The sequence below is a fragment of the Pseudophryne corroboree genome, unplaced genomic scaffold, assembly GCF_028390025.1.
Source record: "Pseudophryne corroboree isolate aPseCor3 unplaced genomic scaffold, aPseCor3.hap2 scaffold_1462, whole genome shotgun sequence".
In the NCBI taxonomy this organism is placed as follows: Eukaryota; Metazoa; Chordata; class Amphibia; order Anura; family Myobatrachidae; genus Pseudophryne; species Pseudophryne corroboree.
This window is the reverse complement of record NW_026968091.1, coordinates 64,275-83,619: the sequence shown is the minus strand read 5'-3', so window position 1 is coordinate 83,619 and position 19,345 is coordinate 64,275. Positions and strand designations below refer to the sequence as shown.

At 47.3% G+C, this 19,345-nt stretch overlaps 4 non-coding genes across 4 annotated transcripts; all 4 read left to right on the top strand.

The window, feature by feature from the left end:
* The first annotated feature begins 5,973 nt into the window (after nucleotides 1-5,973).
* LOC134997738 (U1 spliceosomal RNA) lies at nucleotides 5,974-6,137 on the top strand. Its single transcript, XR_010200127.1, has one exon. It is a non-coding gene; the product is annotated as a U1 spliceosomal RNA (small nuclear RNA).
* A 152-nt stretch (nucleotides 6,138-6,289) lies between these two features.
* On the top strand, nucleotides 6,290-6,452 carry LOC134997736 (U1 spliceosomal RNA). The gene has a single exon (XR_010200125.1). It is a non-coding gene; the product is annotated as a U1 spliceosomal RNA (small nuclear RNA).
* Nucleotides 6,453-7,123: 671 nt separating this feature from the next.
* Nucleotides 7,124-7,285, top strand: LOC134997729 (U1 spliceosomal RNA). Its single transcript, XR_010200118.1, has one exon. It is a non-coding gene; the product is annotated as a U1 spliceosomal RNA (small nuclear RNA).
* A 152-nt stretch (nucleotides 7,286-7,437) lies between these two features.
* On the top strand, nucleotides 7,438-7,600 carry LOC134997692 (U1 spliceosomal RNA). The gene has a single exon (XR_010200084.1). It is a non-coding gene; the product is annotated as a U1 spliceosomal RNA (small nuclear RNA).
* Nucleotides 7,601-19,345: the final 11,745 nt, after the last annotated feature.

Sequence of the window (19,345 nt, the reverse complement as noted above, 5' to 3'; positions counted from 1 at the left end):
CTAACCTCCAAAAACAGATTCAGTTGCATTTTCCAGCGTGTTTTGTTTGCGCCTTTGCAAATGTCTTACATCGACAAACTTATTTAGTACTATTTTGCAAATAGGGTTACATTGTCGCAACATTGTGTTCCCTAATTGCTTGATTTTTTAAATGCAAAAATTGATAAAGACACCTGATAATTGCTCTGTGGAGTCTTCTTTTGTGTCTACTTCTTATCTACATTTAATTCCCTACCTATAATCAAGGCATTTTTAAATGCTGGGCGCTGCCAGGACGTGAGGCCTACCTAGTCTTTAGATCTGAATTTGAATGTACTTGTGAACTAACTTAATTTCCTACTTCTAAATTCATTCCTAAATTCACTACTTACATTAATCCTGTAGTTGGGCATTTTGAGCCTTCAATTGTGGGCATTGTTTTGTGTCCAGACCAGCAGCTGGTGGTGTGCATTTGCTGGAAAGGCATCGAAGACCTCCGATATGCTGCATCTCCTGATGTGTGTCTGCCTCAAGTGGCTGTCAGCAAATGCATGCTAGACACCCCATTCCAAGCTGATTGTGACATCACGGAACATGCATCATAGAACAGGCATGCTAGAACATGGGTCTTCAACCTGCGACCCTCCAGCTGCTGTGGAACTACATATCCCAGCATGCCCTGCCTCAGTTTTAGCATACCTTAATAGCAAAACTGTGGCAGGGCATGCTGGGATGTGTAGTTTCACAGCAGCTGGAGGGCCACAGGATGAAGACCCATGTGCTAGAACCAAACCGCAGGTACATTGAATGCTAGCAAGCTGAATGTTTAAATCCTTTTTGTTCCGCAGCATTCCAATGCGGAAGATTCCATGGAACTAAAGATTATTCCATTGAGAAGGACATGCTGCCTGGATGACTGCACTGTGCAAATTAAATCACGGAGCCAGTTGGCTTGTGGGTGGCTCTGGTGACTGGGTGGTTGGGTGGGCGGTGTGTCGGAGGTGGAGCACATGCAAATGAATGTGTATCATCCAGCTAGTGAGAGAGAAAACTCATGCAGGAGTGTGCCTGCTTGTCAGTGAGTTATGCACCTTGCCAGACGTCAAATCTACATGGAGCAACTGGAGGGGACAAGAGCAGGTTTGGAAAATATAGACAGAAGAGCATATATGCTGGCGCATTCTCCATGATTGTGTCAGCTTATGTTTTGGTGCACTGCACTTTCCTCCACTAAGTTTTAGCCATTTTGTTTAAACGCAAGTGTAGTTGCTTCTCGCTCTTTTGGCTGTGATATTGTATCGTGGTTGAAGAGTCTGCTGGAGGGATTGTTTTCTTCATCGGCGAGAGACTGAAGATATTCCAGGATGGAAGGCTTGGGAACACTATCCGTTTTTCAGTTGTGGAAGAGTTGAAAGACCGGATTGGACTACATTCTATAGTAAAGGGTATCTTTGTATTTATTAATCCTCCCTTTATATGTGTCTGTCTTTCAATAAAGCTTTGGGCTTGTGATTCCGTCACCCTCTTACACTCCACACCCATAGCCTTATTAACTATTGTATTGTTTAAATGTATAGTGCAGTTCATGATTTATAGTGTAGGCTGGCCTATGCTATAGTTCTTGAACTGTACTATACCGACAGCATTTGTATTGTGTTTTGGCTGTGCTGCAACACAGTACTTATGTGTGTAATGTTTATGTATGTTTTTTTGCTTCTTTATGTCAATAAAGACTGCTTTTTCAATCCAATATCTGAAAACAATCAATGTTTATCTTTGATGGCAATAGAAGTGGTATGATATTTGCTGCTTTTGAAAGGCAATATCTGATATGTCCCCTATCTGGGAACCATATATTAAATGGCTTTTCAGAAAAGGGAGATGGGAGAAGAGCTTTCAGTACTTGTAGGACCGATGCACATTTCCTATTCTAGCCTCCAAAAACAGATTCAGTTGCATTTTCCAGCGTGTTTTGGATGCGCCTTTGCAAATGTCTTACATCGACAAACTTATTTAGTACTATTTTGCAAATAGGGTTACATTGTTGCAACATTGTGTTCCCTAATTGCTTGATTTTTTAAATGCAACAATTGATAAAAACACCTGATAACTGCTCTGCGGAGTCTTATTTTGTGTCTACTTCTTATCTACATTTAATTCCGTACCTCTAATCAAGGCATTTTTAAATGCTGGCGGCTGCCAGGACGTGAGGCCTACCTAGACTTTAGATCTGAATTTGAATGTACTTGTGAACTAACTTAATTTCCTACTTCTAAATTCATTCCTAAATTCACTACTTACATGAATCCTGTAGTTGGGCATTTTGGGACTTCGATTGTGGGCATTGTTTTGTGTCCAGACCAGCAGCAGGTGGTGTGCATTTGCTGGAAAGGCATCGAAGACCTCCGATATGCTGCATCTCCTGATGTGTGTCTCCCTCAAGTGGCTGTCAGCAAATGCCTGCTAGACACCCCATTCCAAGCTGATTGTGACATCACGGAACATGCATCATAGAACAGGCATGCTAAAACATGGGTCTTCAACCTGCGACCCTCCAGCTGCTGTGGAACTACACATCCCAGCATGCCCTGCCTCAGTTTTAGCATACCTTAATAGCAAAACTGTGGCAGGGCATGCTGGGATGTGTAGTTTCACAGCAGCTGGAGGGCCACAGGATGAAGACCCATGTGCTAGAGCCAAGCCGCAGGTACATTGAATGCTAGCAAGCTGAATATTTAAATCCTTTTTGTTCCGCAGCATTCCAATGCGGAAGATTCCATGGAACCAGAGATCCTTCCATTGAGAAGGACATGCTGCCTGGATGACTACACTGTGCAAATTAAATCACGGAGCCAGTTGGTTTGTGGGTGGCTCTGGTGACTGGGTGGTTGGGTGGGTGGTGTGTCGGAGGTGGAGCACATGCAAATGATTGTGTATCATCCAGCTAGTGAGAGTGAAAACTCATGCAGGAGTGTGCCTGCTTGTCAGTGGGTTATGCACCTTGCCAGACGTTAAATCTACATAGAGCAGCTGGAGGGGACAAGAGCAGGTTTGCAAAATATAGATAGAAGAGCATATATGCTGGCGCATTCTCCATGATTGTGTCAGCTTATGTTTTGGTGCACTGCACTTTCCTCCACTAAGTTTTAGCCATTTTTGTTAAGCTCAAGTGTAGTTGCTTCTCGGCCTTTTGGCTGTGATCTTGTATTGTGGTTGAAGGGTCTGCTGGAGGGAGGGATTGTTTTCTTCATTGGCGAAAGACCAAAGATATTCCAGGATGGAAGGCTTGGGAACACTATCCGTTTTTCAATTGTGGAAGAGTTGAAAGACCGGATTGGATTACATTCTATAGTAAAGGATGTCTTTCTATTTATTAATCCTCCCCTTATATGTGTCAGTCTTTCAATAAAGCTTCGGGCTTGTGATTCCCTCACCCTCTTACACTCCACACCCATAGCCTTATTAACTGTTGTATTATTGTACAGTTTAAATGTATAGTGCAGTTCATGATTTATAGTGTAGGCTGGCCTGTGCTGTAGTTCTTGAACTGTACTATACCGTCAGCATTTCTATTGTGTTTTGGCTGTGCCGCAACGCGGTACTTATGTGTGTAATGTTTATGTATGTTTTTTTGCTTCTTTATGTGCATCGGTCCTACAAGTACTGAAAGCTCTTCTCCCATCTCCCTTTTCTGAAAAGCCATTTAATATATGGTTCCCAGATAGGGGACATATCAGATATTGGATTTCAAAAGCATCAAATATCATACCACTTTTATTGCCATCAAAGATAAACATTGATTGTTTTCAGATATTGGCTTGAAAAAGCAGTCTTTATTGACATAAAAAAAAACATACATAAACATTGCACACATAAATACAGTGTTGCAGCACAGCCAAAACACAATACAAATGCTGACGGTATAGTACAGTTCAAGAACTACAGCACAGGCCAGTCTACACTATAAATCATGAACTGCACTATACATTTAAACTATACAATAATACAACAGTTAATAAGGCTATGGGTGTGGAGTGTAAGAGGGTGAGGGATTCACAAAATCAAAGCTTTATTGTAACACAGACACATATAAGGGGAGGGTCAATAAATAGAAAGATATCCTTTACTATAGAATGTAGTCCAATCCGACCTCTGTGCTCTTCCACAACTGAAAAACAGATAGTGTTCCCAAGCCTTCCATCCTGGAATATCTTTGGTCTTTCGCCAATGAAGAAAACAATCCCTCCCTCCAGCAGACCCTTCAACCACGATACAAGATCACAGCCAAAAGGCCGAGAAGCAACTACACTTGAGCTTAACAAAAATGGCTAAAACTTAGTGGAGGAAAGTGCAGTGCACCAAAACATAAGCTGACACAATCATGGAGAATGCGCCAGCATATATGCTCTTCTATCTATATTTTGCAAACCTGCTCTTGTCCCCTCCAGCTGCTCTATGTAGATTTAACGTCTGGCAAGGTGCATAACCCACTGACAAGCAGGCACACTCCTGCATGAGTTTTCTCTCTCACTAGCTAGATGATACACAATCATTTGCATGCGCTCCACTTCCGACACACCACCCACCCAACCACCCAGTCACCAGAGCCACCCACAAGCCAACTGGCTCCGTGATTTAATTTGCACAGTGTAGTCATCCAGGCAGCATGTCCTTCTCAATGGAAGGATCTCTGGTTCCATGGAATCTTCCGCATTGGAATGCTGCGGAACAAAAAGGATTTAAATATTCAGCTTGCTAGCATTCAATGTACCTGCGGCTTGGCTCTAGCACATGGGTCTTCATCCTGTGGCCCTCCAGCTGCTGTGAAACTACACATCCCAGCATGCCCTGCCACAGTTTTGCTATTAAGGTATGCTAAAACTGAGGCAGGGCATGCTGGGATGTGTAGTTCCACAGCAGCTGGAGGGTCGCAGGTTGAAGACCCATGTTTTAGCATGCCTGTTCTATGATGCATGTTCCATGATGTCACAATCAGCTTGGAATGGGGTGTCTAGCAGGCATTTGCTGACAGCCACTTGAGGGAGACACACATCAGGAGATGCAGCATATCGGAGGTCTTCGATGCCTTTCCAGCAAATGCACACCACCTGCTGCTGGTCTGGACACAAAACAATGCCCACAATCGAAGTCCCAAAATGCCCAACTACAGGATTCATGTAAGTAGTGAATTTAGGAATGAATTTAGAAGTAGGAAATTAAGTTAGTTCACAAGTACATTCAAATTCAGATCTAAAGACTAAACACAAAACACAAAATAAGACTCCACAGAGCAATTATCAGGTGTCTTTATCAATTGTTGCATTTAAAAAATCAAGCAATTAGGGAACACAATGTTGCGACAATGTAACCCTATTTGCAAAATAGTACTAAATAAGTTTGTCGATGTAAGACATTTGCAAAGGCGCAAACAAAACACGCTGGAAAATGCAACTGAATCTGTTTTTGGAGGTTAGAAAAGATGCAGGATCAAGTAGCTCAATGGGTAGGGTGTTTGATTAGAATTCAACAGGTTATAGGTTTGAATCATGGGTATGATAGTTTGAGGTGTTATTTAATAAAGCATGTTTATATATTAGTCACACATGGCTTACTTGTACAAATGGCATGTCACCAGTTAGTGCTGACTGCTGATATGCCATTTGCACAAACATGCCATGTGTGACTGTATATGCATTTAAGGAGGGCACCCCGGCAATACCACAAACCATTGAGTGTCAAGTATACTAGATATATCTTCATATCTCATGTGCTTTCTCTGAGACCAATCTTGTTATGCCCCTTCCCCACAAGGCATGTACCTTTTGTCCATATTGCAAAAATGGGGAGGGGGGGGGGGCATATAATTCTCTGTCACAGGGCACCAAAAAGTCTAGTTATGGCTCTGGTATGCATTATGTAATCTGGCAGACCATCTCTCCTTTACTTGACAGAGATGTGCCTGAGCAGCGGCCCTCCCCAGCCCTATCCCAAATCATACTTATTTTGCATAGGAGATACCATGGTCATGAAGATTGTTCTCCCAGGGTGAGGTTCATTCATTGCATTCTGGGTATGCTGACCCCTGTGATTTCCCCAAATGTGGGAAACTCGACTGCATTATTTGTGGTAGTGGGGGACTGTGTTTGTGCTTTCCTCTGGTCAGCTCTGGTAAAAGTCAGATTTCTTTGTCTCAGATCTTCCTCTAGCCTTGTTCTTCTTTCGAGAGTTCCCTTGTGCTGCCTCAGTTGGATCTCTTTCACTTGACAGGGGGGTGCCCGAGCAGCGACCCTCCCCAGCTCTAGCCCAACTCCTACTTACCTGCCAGGTGAGATACTATGATCATGAAGGTGCTTCTCCCAGGGCAAGGCTCACCCATTGCACTCTGGGTGTGCTGCTCCTGCGATTTCCCCAAATGTGGGAAACTTGACTGCATAATTTGTGTTTCCCCTGGTCGGTTCTCGTATAATTCAGATCTCTTTGTCTCAGGTCTCTCTCCAGCCTAGTTTGCTGTCTGTTTCCACTTCTCTTTTCTTGAGCCGCTCCCTTCTATGCCCTTGCGCACTATCCTTACTTCTCCCGTCTGCTTACTTTGTGCCTTCCAATGCACAATGCAAACTACAGGTAGTGCTGCAGGGCCCACACCCTTTTACTTGCCTTACAGAGCAGCTCTGGAGCTGTTACAGAGCCCAGCTACTGCAAGAAATCAGCTTGAATGCTTCAGGGGCTGAGGCATAGCCAACATGAGCCCCACACCGAAGGAGGGTGGAGGTGTTTAATGCGGACTAGGGCTCATCCAAGCGCCGCAAAAGGCCGCCATGCCCTGCACGCCCCTTTTCTCTTTTCACATGCAGACGAGGGTTGAAGCCAACTTTGACCCACTGCTTGGATGACATCACCATATGCAAATCCATCTGCTGCAGGCCTTCCCCCAGGAATGCTTGCACTAGTTGTTGCATTTGGTTTGTTGTTTGGGGGTGCTTCAGTATTAGGCAGCCTTCTGCCCTCCCATGTTCATCTGAAAATATGTGTTCTCCCTGCAGTTGTTGTCCCCAGATGAGAGTTCCCTTGTGCTGCCTCAGTTGAATCTCCTTTACTTGACAGAGATGTGCCTGAGCAGCGGCCCTCCCCAGCCCTATCCCAAATCATACTTATTTTGCATAGGCGATACCATGGTCATGAAGATTGTTTTCCCAGGGTGAGGTTCATTCATTGCATTGGGTATGCTGACCCCTGTGATTTCCCCAAATGTGGGAAACTCGACTGCATTATTTGTGGTAGTGGGGGACTGTGTTTGTGCTTTCCTCTGGTCAGCTCTGGTAAAAGTCAGATTTCTTTGTCTCGAATCTTCCTCTAGCCTTGTTCTTCTTTCGAGAGTTCCCTTGTGCTGCCTCAGTTGGATCTCCTTCACTTGACAGGGGGGTACCCGAGCAGCGACCCTCCCCAGCTCTAGCCCAAATCCTACTTACCTGCCAGGTGAGATACTATGATCATGAAGGTGCTTCTCCCAGGGCAAGGCTCACCCATTGCACTCTGGGTGTGCTGCTCCTGCGATTTCCCCAAATGTGGGAAACTTGACTGCATAATTTGAGTTTCCCCTGGTCGGCTCTCGTATAATTCAGATCTCTTTGTCTCAGGTCTCTCTCCAGCCTAGTTTTCTGTCTGTTTCCACTTCTCTTTTCTTGAGCTGCTCCCTTCTATGCCATTGGGCACTATCCTGACTTCTCCCGTCTGCTTACTTTGTGCCTTCCAATGCACAATGCAAACTACAGGTAGTGCTGCAGGGCCCACACCCTTTTACTTGCCGTACAGAGCAGCTCTAGAGCTGTTACAGTGCCCAGCTGCTGCAAGAAATCAGCTTGTATGCTTCAGGGCCTGGGGCATAGCCAACATGAGCCCCACACCGAAGGAGGGTGGAGGTGTTTAATGCGAACTAGGGGTCATCCAAGCGCCGCAAAAGGCCGCCATGCCCTGCACGCCCCTTTTCTCTTTTCATATGCAGTTGAGGGTTGAAGCCAACTTTGACCCACTGCTTGGATGACATCACCATATGCAAATCCATCTGCTGCAGGCCTTCCCCCAGGAATGCTTGCACTAGTTGTTGCATTTGGTTTGTTGTTTGGGGGTGCTTCAGTATTAGGCAGCCTTCTGCCCTCCCATGTTCATCTGAAAATATGTGTTCTCCCTGCAGTTGTTGTCCCCAGATGAGAGTTCCCTCGTGCTGCCTCAGTTGAATCTCCTTTACTTGACAGAGATGTGCCTGAGCAGCGGCCCTCCCCAGCCCTATCCCAAATCATACTTATTTTGCATAGGAGATACCATGGTCATGAAGATTGTTCTCCCAGGGTGAGGTTCATTCATTGCATTCTGGGTATGCTGTGTCACGATCCGGGTATCTGGACGCCATTTCTTACCCATCAGATGCCTCCTAAGGCTGGCTCAGCGCTCCAGGACCGGATCCCATCTGTTATCCTGATGTGTACATTCCTGTATCCTCTCCTGTCACTCTGGGACGCTGTCACAGTAAACGCCATATTACACCTGGCATGGCGTCTCCCGCGGCCTCCGCCGCCGTCCCTGAACTTCTGCATGCAGAGTGTCTGAGTGGCAATTACGTCAGCCGCGGCCTCCGCTGTGTCCGCGTGGTTGGATGTGCATCTGTCAGCCTGGCGCCTCCTGTCTCCGGTGGCCGGCGCCGCCATTACTGTTTTCATTACCACATGGATTACAAACCAAACTTCCCTCCAAGTGTCTGCATGGGCGCAGCCATCTTGGATTCTGTCAGCTGATCATTTCCACCAATCTGTTCTCAGTATTGATAATCTGCATAATTGCCTAGCCAATCCCTTCCTTGCTGCAGGTATAAATACACTGTGCCTGAGCAAGGAAGGCGTCAGTGCTTTGGTTGTCAAACCTAGTTCCTGTTTGTCTCTCTCCTGTGATTGTCTTCCAGGTTCCAGCTCCTGTCTCAAGACTTCCACCATAGAGATCCGCACCAGCATTCCACCTGCGGTGTAGCCTGACTCTCCAATCCATTGTGGATTCATCTGTTTCCAGCTACAACATTACCTGCTTCCAGCTCAGCTTCCAGCAGAGTACAGCTTCCCTTAAAGGGCCGGTGTCCTTTCTACACTTTACCACTCTCCACCGGTATTATTATTTCTCCGCTCTCAAGTTCTACATTTCAGTTCATATTTCATCGCTCCCAAGTTCATTTATTATTTAACTGGTTCCAGCCAGTATCCACTCCGTGCTAACAACAGTCTGGTTCCAGCCAGTATCCACAGCAGCTGTTTTATCTTCAGCAACCCAGCTTTTCCTGGAACACCAGCTGGCACAATCCTGGGTTATCTCCATTGCTACAGTCGGGCCTGGTAAGGACTTTCCATCTAGAAGATCATAAGAACTATCTCACACTACCAGTGCCCTGTGGCTCCTGCCATCCTGTAGTACCCAGGAACTGTATTTATTCTTTGCTGACTTTTACGTTTTCTTTTACTGCTGCTGTGTTGCGGAGTTGTCATAATAAACATCATTGACTTTTATCCAAGTTGTCGTGGTCACGCCTTCGGGCAGTTATTATTCATGTTACTTACATGTCCAGGGGTCTGATACAACCTCCCAGGTTCCGGTACATCTCAGCCCCTACAACTGAGGCTGCCTCCCATCAGCTCAGGCCCTCAGTTGTGACAGTAAGCACTGACCTAATGAATCCAGCCGGAGACCAGGATCAAGCGGCCAGGCCGATGCAAGAACTGGCAGCCCGACTAGAACATCAGGAGGCTGCACAGGGCCACATCATCCGCTGTCTCCAGGATCTCTCTACTCGGCTGGATGGGATTCAGACAACTCTCCGTGGATCAGGCGCGTCTGGTGCGTCAACCACAGTGACTCCAGCTATAACCCCACCCACCTTACCAATTTCTGCTCCACGTCTTCATCTTCCAACGCCAGCAAAATTTGACGGATCTCCAAGATTCTGCAGGGGATTTCTCAACCAGTGTGAGATTCAGTTTGAGCTACAACCTGGCAATTTTCCCAGTGACCGTACAAAAATTGCCTACATTATTTCTCTTCTCAGTGGCTCAGCCCTTGATTGGGCATCACCGTTATGGGAGAGGTCCGACACCCTGCTATCTTCCTACACTGCCTTCGTGTCAACATTCAGGCGCATCTTCGACGAGCCAGGCCGGGTAACCTCAGCTTCATCCGAGATTCTCCGTTTACGCCAGGGGTCACGTACTGTAGGACAATATCTGATACAGTTCCAGATCCTGGCATCTGAACTGGCATGGAACGACGAGGCCCTGTATGCTGCATTCTGGCATGGCTTATCTGAGCGTATTAAAGATGAGTTAGCTACCAGAGACTTACCTTCTAAGTTAGATGAGCTAATCTCACTCTGCACGAAAGTTGATTTACGTTTCAGAGAGAGAGCAACTGAGCGTGGAAGATCATCTGCTCCAAAATCTTCTGCTCCTCCTCCTCGTCAACTGTCACCATCTAAAGATGAGCCCATGCAACTTGGCCGTTCCCGTTTAACTCCTGCTGAGCGCCGAAGACGTCTCTCCGAGTTTCTCTGTCTCTATTGTGCAGCTCCGTCTCACACCATTAATGCCTGTCCCAAACGTCCGGGAAACTCCAAATCCTAGCTCGCCAAGGAGAGGGCCGGCTAGGAGTAATGATCTCCTCTCCATCTCCTCAAGATTGTAATCTCCCAGTCTCGCTTCAAGTTGCTCAACGTTATCGGAACGTCATTGCTTGATTGGACGACTACGCAAATCCTGGCATGGGATTCCTCCTGTGCTGAGACATGTTTGTTTAAAGTATTGCCTCTCTGTTCTTCCTCCCCCAGGTCGTCTGATGTTCCACCTCCTCCATATCAAGATTTCACGGATGTGTTCAGTAAAGCTTCTGCTGATATCCTTCCTCCTCATAGAGAATGGGACTGTCCGATTGATCTCGTTCCAGGGAAGGTTCCACCTCGAGGCCGAACTTATCCGTTGTCTCTGCCTGAGACGCATTCTATGGAGGAATATATTAAAGAGAACCTAGCAAAGGGGTTCATTCGACCTTCTTCTTCTCCAGCCGGCGCAGGCTTCTTTTTTGTAAAAAAGAAAGATGGTGGTCTGCGGCCGTGCATCGACTACAGAGGTTTGAACGACATTACCATCAAGAACCGTTATCCTTTACCCCTGATAACTGAGCTCTTTGACAGAGTTAGCGGAGCTACCATCTTTACAAAGCTGGACTTGCGAGGTGCATACAATCTCATCCGGATCCGTGAGGGTGACGAGTGGAAGACCGCCTTTAACACCCGTGACGGACATTATGAGTACCTCGTCATGCCCTTCGGATTGAGCAATGCTCCAGCTGTCTTCCAGCATTTTGTCAATGAGATCTTCAGAGACATTCTATACCGTCATGTCGTGGTCTATCTAGACGATATCCTCATTTTTGCCAACGATTTAGAGGAACATCGTTTTTGGGTTAAAGAGGTTCTGTCCCGTCTCCGTGTCAATCATCTCTATTGTAAATTAGAAAAATGCGTCTTTGAAGTCAAGTCCATTCCGTTTCTAGGGTACATTGTGTCCGGTTCCGGACTAGAGATGGATCCTGAGAAACTACAAGCAATCCAAAATTGGCCGGTACCCTTAACCCTCAAAGGGGTCCAGAGGTTCTTAGGGTTCGCCAACTATTACCGAAAGTTTATACGAGACTTTTCCACCATTGTGGTGCCTATTACTGCTTTCACTAAGAAGGGTGCTAACCCGTCCAAGTGGTCTGAAGAAGCCATGCAAGCATTTCATCTTTTAAAACAAAGGTTCATCTCTGCGCCTGTTCTGAAACAGCCTGACATCGACTCTCCTTTCATCTTAGAGGTGGATGCCTCCTCCGTTGGAGTAGGAGCGGTGTTATCTCAGAGGGCTAAAGATGGCCATTTACACCCTTGCAGTTTCTTCTCCCGGAAGTTCTCCCCAGCTGAGCGCAACTATGCCATTGGCGACCAGGAGTTGCTAGCCATCAAGCTCGCTCTAGAAGAGTGGAGGTATCTGTTGGAGGGAGCTTCTCATTCAATCACCATACTTACAGACCACAAGAACCTTTTATACCTGAAGGGCGCACAATGTCTCAACCCTCGTCAGGCCAGATGGGCACTTTTCTTTTCCAGGTTCGACTTTAAACTCCAGTTCTGTCCGGGCTCTCAGAATCGCAAGGCCGATGCCCTTTCCCGCTCATGGGAGCAAGAAAATGAGTCAGAGTCTTCAGACAAGCATCCTATTATAAATCCATTGGCATTCTCCACGGTAGGGATGGACTCTACGCCCCCATCAGGGAAAAGTTTTGTGAAGCCGATGCTAAGGAAGAAGCTCATGCATTGGGCCCATGCTTCCCGTTTTGCCGGACATACAGGTATCCAAAAAACCCTGGAGTTTATCTCTAGGTCCTATTGGTGGCCAACTCTGAAAAAGGACGTCTTGGAGTTTATTGCATCTTGCTCAAAGTGTGCCCAACATAAAGTATCCCGCCAGTCGCCTGCGGGGCAACTGGTTCCACTATCCGTTCCCCGTCGACCATGGACCCACTTGTCGATGGATTTCATTACAGACTTACCCATGTGCAACAAGTTCAATACCATCTGGGTGGTAGTTGACCGGTTCACCAAGATGGCACACTTCATTCCTCTCACCGGTCTTCCGTCAGCTTCCAAGTTGGTTCAAGTATTCATACAAGAGATCTTCCGACTCCACGGTCTTCCTGAAGAAATTATCTCAGATCGAGGAGTTCAATTCACAGCCAAATTCTGGCGAAGTTTATGTCAAGTCCTCCAAGTCAAGCTAAAGTTTTCCACGGCTTACCATCCTCAGACCAATGGTCAAACCGAGAGGGTGAATCAGGACTTGGAGGCCTTCCTCCGCATCTATGTGTCCTCCTTTCAAGATTGAACAAGTCATCAATCCTGTTGCTTACAGACTCCAGTTGCCTCCCTTCTTAAAAATACCCAGGACATTCCATGTTTCCCTGTTGAAACCGCTGATCTTGAATCGGTTTCATTCCTCACTTCCTCCAACTCCGAAAGTCCAAACTCAACGAGGCGTTGAGTATGAAGTGGCCAAGATCCTGGACTCACGTCACCGTTACGGTCAACTACAATATCTTATTGACTGGAAGGGTTATGGTCCTGAGGAACGTTCATGGACCAATGCTTCTGATGTCCATGCTCCTGCCTTGGTCCGGAGATTCCATTCCAAGTTTCCTCAAAAGCCAAAGAAGTGTCCTGGGGCCACTCCTAAAGGGGGGGGTGCTGTCACGATCCGGGTATCTGGACGCCATTTCTTACCCATCAGATGCCTCCTAAGGCTGGCTCAGCGCTCCAGGACCGGATCCCATCTGTTATCCTGATGTGTACATTCCTGTATCCTCTCCTGTCACTCTGGGACGCTGTCACAGTAAACGCCATATTACACCTGGCATGGCGTCTCCCGCGGCCTCCGCCGCCGTCCCTGAACTTCTGCATGCAGAGTGTCTGAGTGGCGATTACGTCAGCCGCGGCCTCCGCTGTGTCCGCGTGGTTGGATGTGCATCTGTCAGCCTGGCGCCTCCTGTCTCCGGTGGCCGGCGCCGCCATTACTGTTTTCATTACCACATGGATTACAAACCAAACTTCCCTCCAAGTGTCTGCATGGGCGCAGCCATCTTGGATTCTGTCAGCTGATCATTTCCACCAATCTGTTCTCAGTATTGATAATCTGCATAATTGCCTAGCCAATCCCTTCCTTGCTGCAGGTATAAATACACTGTGCCTGAGAAAGGAAGGCGTCAGTGCTTTGGTTGTCAAACCTAGTTCCTGTTTGTCTCTCTCCTGTGATTGTCTTCCAGGTTCCAGCTCCTGTCTCAAGACTTCCACCATAGAGATCCGCACCAGCATTCCACCTGCGGTGTAGCCTGACTCTCCAATCCATTGTGGATTCATCTGTTTCCAGCTACAACATTACCTGCTTCCAGCTCAGCTTCCAGCAGAGTACAGCTTCCCTTAAAGGGCCGGTGTCCTTTCTACACTTTACCACTCTCCACCGGTATTATTATTTCTCCGCTCTCAAGTTCTACATTTCAGTTCATATTTCATCGCTCCCAAGTTCATTTATTATTTAACTGGTTCCAGCCAGTATCCACTCCGTGCTAACAACAGTCTGGTTCCAGCCAGTATCCACAGCAGCTGTTTTATCTTCAGCAACCCAGCTTTTCCTGGAACACCAGCTGGCACAATCCTGGGTTATCTCCATTGCTACAGTCGGGCCTGGTAAGGACTTTCCATCTAGAAGATCATAAGAACTATCTCACACTACCAGTGCCCTGTGGCTCCTGCCATCCTGTAGTACCCAGGAACTGTATTTATTCTTTGCTGACTTTTACGTTTTCTTTTACTGCTGCTGTGTTGCGGAGTTGTCATAATAAACATCATTGACTTTTATCCAAGTTGTCGTGGTCACGCCTTCGGGCAGTTATTATTCATGTTACTTACATGTCCAGGGGTCTGATACAACCTCCCAGGTTCCGGTACATCTCAGCCCCTACAACTGAGGCTGCCTCCCATCAGCTCAGGCCCTCAGTTGTGACAGTAAGCACTGACCTAATGAATCCAGCCGGAGACCAGGATCAAGCGGCCAGGCCGATGCAAGAACTGGCAGCCCGACTAGAACATCAGGAGGCTGCACAGGGCCACATCATCCGCTGTCTCCAGGATCTCTCTACTCGGCTGGATGGGATTCAGACAACTCTCCGTGGATCAGGCGCGTCTGGTGCGTCAACCACAGTGACTCCAGCTATAACCCCACCCACCTTACCAATTTCTGCTCCACGTCTTCATCTTCCAACGCCAGCAAAATTTGACGGATCTCCAAGATTCTGCAGGGGATTTCTCAACCAGTGTGAGATTCAGTTTGAGCTACAACCTGGCAATTTTCCCAGTGACCGTACAAAAATTGCCTACATTATTTCTCTTCTCAGTGGCTCAGCCCTTGATTGGGCATCACCGTTATGGGAGAGGTCCGACACCCTGCTATCTTCCTACACTGCCTTCGTGTCAACATTCAGGCGCATCTTCGACGAGCCAGGCCGGGTAACCTCAGCTTCATCCGAGATTCTCCGTTTACGCCAGGGGTCACGTACTGTAGGACAATATCTGATACAGTTCCAGATCCTGGCATCTGAACTGGCATGGAACGACGAGGCCCTGTATGCTGCATTCTGGCATGGCTTATCTGAGCGTATTAAAGATGAGTTAGCTACCAGAGACTTACCTTCTAAGTTAGATGAGCTAATCTCACTCTGCACGAAAGTTGATTTACGTTTCAGAGAGAGAGCAACTGAGCGTGGAAGATCATCTGCTCCAAAATCTTCTGCTCCTCCTCCTCGTCAACTGTCACCATCTAAAGATGAGCCCATGCAACTTGGCCGTTCCCGTTTAACTCCTGCTGAGCGCCGAAGACGTCTCTCCGAGTTTCTCTGTCTCTATTGTGCAGCTCCGTCTCACACCATTAATGCCTGTCCCAAACGTCCGGGAAACTCCAAATCCTAGCTCGCCAAGGAGAGGGCCGGCTAGGAGTAATGATCTCCTCTCCATCTCCTCAAGATTGTAATCTCCCAGTCTCGCTTCAAGTTGCTCAACGTTATCGGAACGTCATTGCCCTCCTTGATTCCGGAGCAGCTGGGAACTTTATTACCGAAGCCTATGTTAAACGGTGGTCCCTACCCACCGAGAGACTTCCTTCGTCCATTTCTTTAACTGCCGTGGATGGCAGCAAAATTTTTGATGCAGTTATTTCTTTAAGGACTCTACCAGTTCGTCTGAGAGTGGGAGTTCTTCATTACGAACTTATTTCTTTTTTAGTGATTCCAAGAGCCACACATCCTGTGGTCCTGGGCCTTCCATGGCTCCGTCTTCACAATCCTACAATTGATTGGACGACTACGCAAATCCTGGCATGGGGTTCCTCCTGTGCTGAGACATGTTTGTTTAAAGTATTGCCTGTCTGTTCTTCCTCCCCCAGGTCGTCTGATGTTCCACCTCCTCCATATCAAGATTTCACGGATGTGTTCAGTAAAGCTTCTGCTGATATCCTTCCTCCTCATAGAGAATGGGACTGTCCGATTGATCTCGTTCCAGGGAAGGTTCCACCTCGAGGCCGAACTTATCCGTTGTCTCTGCCTGAGACGCATTCTATGGAGGAATATATTAAAGAGAACCTAGCAAAGGGGTTCATTCGACCTTCTTCTTCTCCAGCCGGCGCAGGCTTCTTTTTTGTAAAAAAGAAAGATGGTGGTCTGCGGCCGTGCATCGACTACAGAGGTTTGAACGACATTACCATCAAGAACCGTTATCCTTTACCCCTGATTACTGAGCTCTTTGACAGAGTTAGCGGAGCTACCATCTTTACAAAGCTGGACTTGCGAGGTGCATACAATCTCATCCGGATCCGTGAGGGTGACGAGTGGAAGACCGCCTTTAACACCCGTGACGGACATTATGAGTACCTCGTCATGCCCTTCGGATTGAGCAATGCTCCAGCTGTCTTCCAGCATTTTGTCAATGAGATCTTCAGAGACATTCTATACCGTCATGTCGTGGTCTATCTAGACGATATCCTCATTTTTGCCAACGATTTAGAGGAACATCGTTTTTGGGTTAAAGAGGTTCTGTCCCGTCTCCGTGTCAATCATCTCTATTGTAAATTAGAAAAATGCGTCTTTGAAGTCAAGTCCATTCCGTTTCTAGGGTACATTGTGTCCGGTTCCGGACTAGAGATGGATCCTGAGAAACTACAAGCAATCCAAAATTGGCCGGTACCCTTAACCCTCAAAGGGGTCCAGAGGTTCTTAGGGTTCGCCAACTATTACCGAAAGTTTATACGAGACTTTTCCACCATTGTGGTGCCTATTACTGTTTTCACTAAGAAGGGTGCTAACCCGTCCAAGTGGTCTGAAGAAGCCATGCAAGCAATTCATCTTTTAAAACAAAGGTTCATCTCTGCGCCTGTTCTGAAACAGCCTGACATCGACTCTCCTTTCATCTTAGAGGTGGATGCCTCCTCCGTTGGAGTAGGAGCGGTGTTATCTCAGAGGGCTAAAGATGGCCATTTACACCCTTGCAGTTTCTTCTCCCGGAAGTTCTCCCCAGCTGAGCGCAACTATGCCATTGGCGACCAGGAGTTGCTAGCCATCAAGCTCGCTCTAGAAGAGTGGAGGTATCTGTTGGAGGGAGCTTCTCATTCAATCACCATACTTACAGACCACAAGAACCTTTTATACCTGAAGGGCGCACAATGTCTCAACCCTCGTCAGGCCAGATGGGCACTTTTCTTTTCCAGGTTCGACTTTAAACTCCAGTTCTGTCCGGGCTCTCAGAATCGCAAGGCCGATGCCCTTTCCCGCTCATGGGAGCAAGAAAATGAGTCAGAGTCTTCAGACAAGCATCCTATTATAAATCCATTGGCATTCTCCACGGTTTGGATGGACTCTGCGCCCCCATCAGGGAAAAGTTTTGTGAAGCCGATGCTAAGGAAGAAGCTCATGCATTGGGCCCATGCTTCCCGTTTTGCCGGACATACAGGTATCCAAAAAACCCTGGAGTTTATATCTAGGTCCTATTGGTGGCCAACTCTGAAAAAGGACGTCTTGGAGTTTATTGCATCTTGCTCAAAGTGTGCCCAACATAAAGTATCCCGCCAGTCGCCTGCGGGGCAACTGGTTCCACTATCCGTTCCCCGTCGACCATGGACCCACTTGTCGATGGATTTCATTACAGACTTACCCATGTGCAACAAGTTCAATACCATCTGGGTGGTAGTTGACCGGTTCACCAAGATGGCACACTTCATTCCTCTCACCGGTCTTCCGTCAGCTTCCAAGTTGGTTCAAGTATTCATACAAGAGATCTTCCGACTCCACGGTCTTCCTGAAGAAATTATCTCAGATCGAGGAGTTCAATTCACAGCCAAATTCTGGCGAAGTTTATGTCAAGTCCTCCAAGTCAAGCTAAAGTTTTCCACGGCTTACCATCCTCAGACCAATGGTCAAACCGAGAGGGTGAATCAGGACTTGGAGGCCTTCCTCCGCATCTATGTGTCCTCCTTTCAAGATTGAACAAGTCATCAATCCTGTTGCTTACAGACTCCAGTTGCCTCCCTTCTTAAAAATACCCAGGACATTCCATGTTTCCCTGTTGAAACCGCTGATCTTGAATCGGTTTCATTCCTCACTTCCTCCAACTCCGAAAGTCCAAACTCAACGAGGCGTTGAGTATGAAGTGGCCAAGATCCTGGACTCACGTCACCGTTACGGTCAACTACAATATCTTATTGACTGGAAGGGTTATGGTCCTGAGGAACGTTCATGGACCAATGCTTCTGATGTCCATGCTCCTGCCTTGGTCCGGAGATTCCATTCCAAGTTTCCTCAAAAGCCAAAGAAGTGTCCTGGGGCCACTCCTAAAGGGGGGGGTGCTGTCACGATCCGGGTATCTGGACGCCATTTCTTACCCATCAGATGCCTCCTAAGGCTGGCTCAGCGCTCCAGGACCGGATCCCATCTGTTATCCTGATGTGTACATTCCTGTATCCTCTCCTGTCACTCTGGGACGCTGTCACAGTAAACGCCATATTACACCTGGCATGGCGTCTCCCGCGGCCTCCGCCGCCGTCCCTGAACTTCTGCATGCAGAGTGTCTGAGTGGCGATTACGTCAGCCGCGGCCTCCGCTGTGTCCGCGTGGTTGGATGTGCATCTGTCAGCCTGGCGCCTCCTGTCTCCGGTGGCCGGCGCCGCCATTACTGTTTTCATTACCACATGGATTACAAACCAAACTTCCCTCCAAGTGTCTGCATGGGCGCAGCCATCTTGGATTCTGTCAGCTGATCATTTCCACCAATCTGTTCTCAGTATTGATAATCTGCATAATTGCCTAGCCAATCCCTTCCTTGCTGCAGGTATAAATACACTGTGCCTGAGCAAGGAAGGCGTCAGTGCTTTGGTTGTCAAACCTAGTTCCTGTTTGTCTCTCTCCTGTGATTGTCTTCCAGGTTCCAGCTCCTGTCTCAAGACTTCCACCATAGAGATCCGCACCAGCATTCCACCTGCGGTGTAGCCTGACTCTCCAATCCATTGTGGATTCATCTGTTTCCAGCTACAACATTACCTGCTTCCAGCTCAGCTTCCAGCAGAGTACAGCTTCCCTTAAAGGGCCGGTGTCCTTTCTACACTTTACCACTCTCCACCGGTATTATTATTTCTCCGCTCTCAAGTTCTACATTTCAGTTCATATTTCATCGCTCCCAAGTTCATTTATTATTTAACTGGTTCCAGCCAGTATC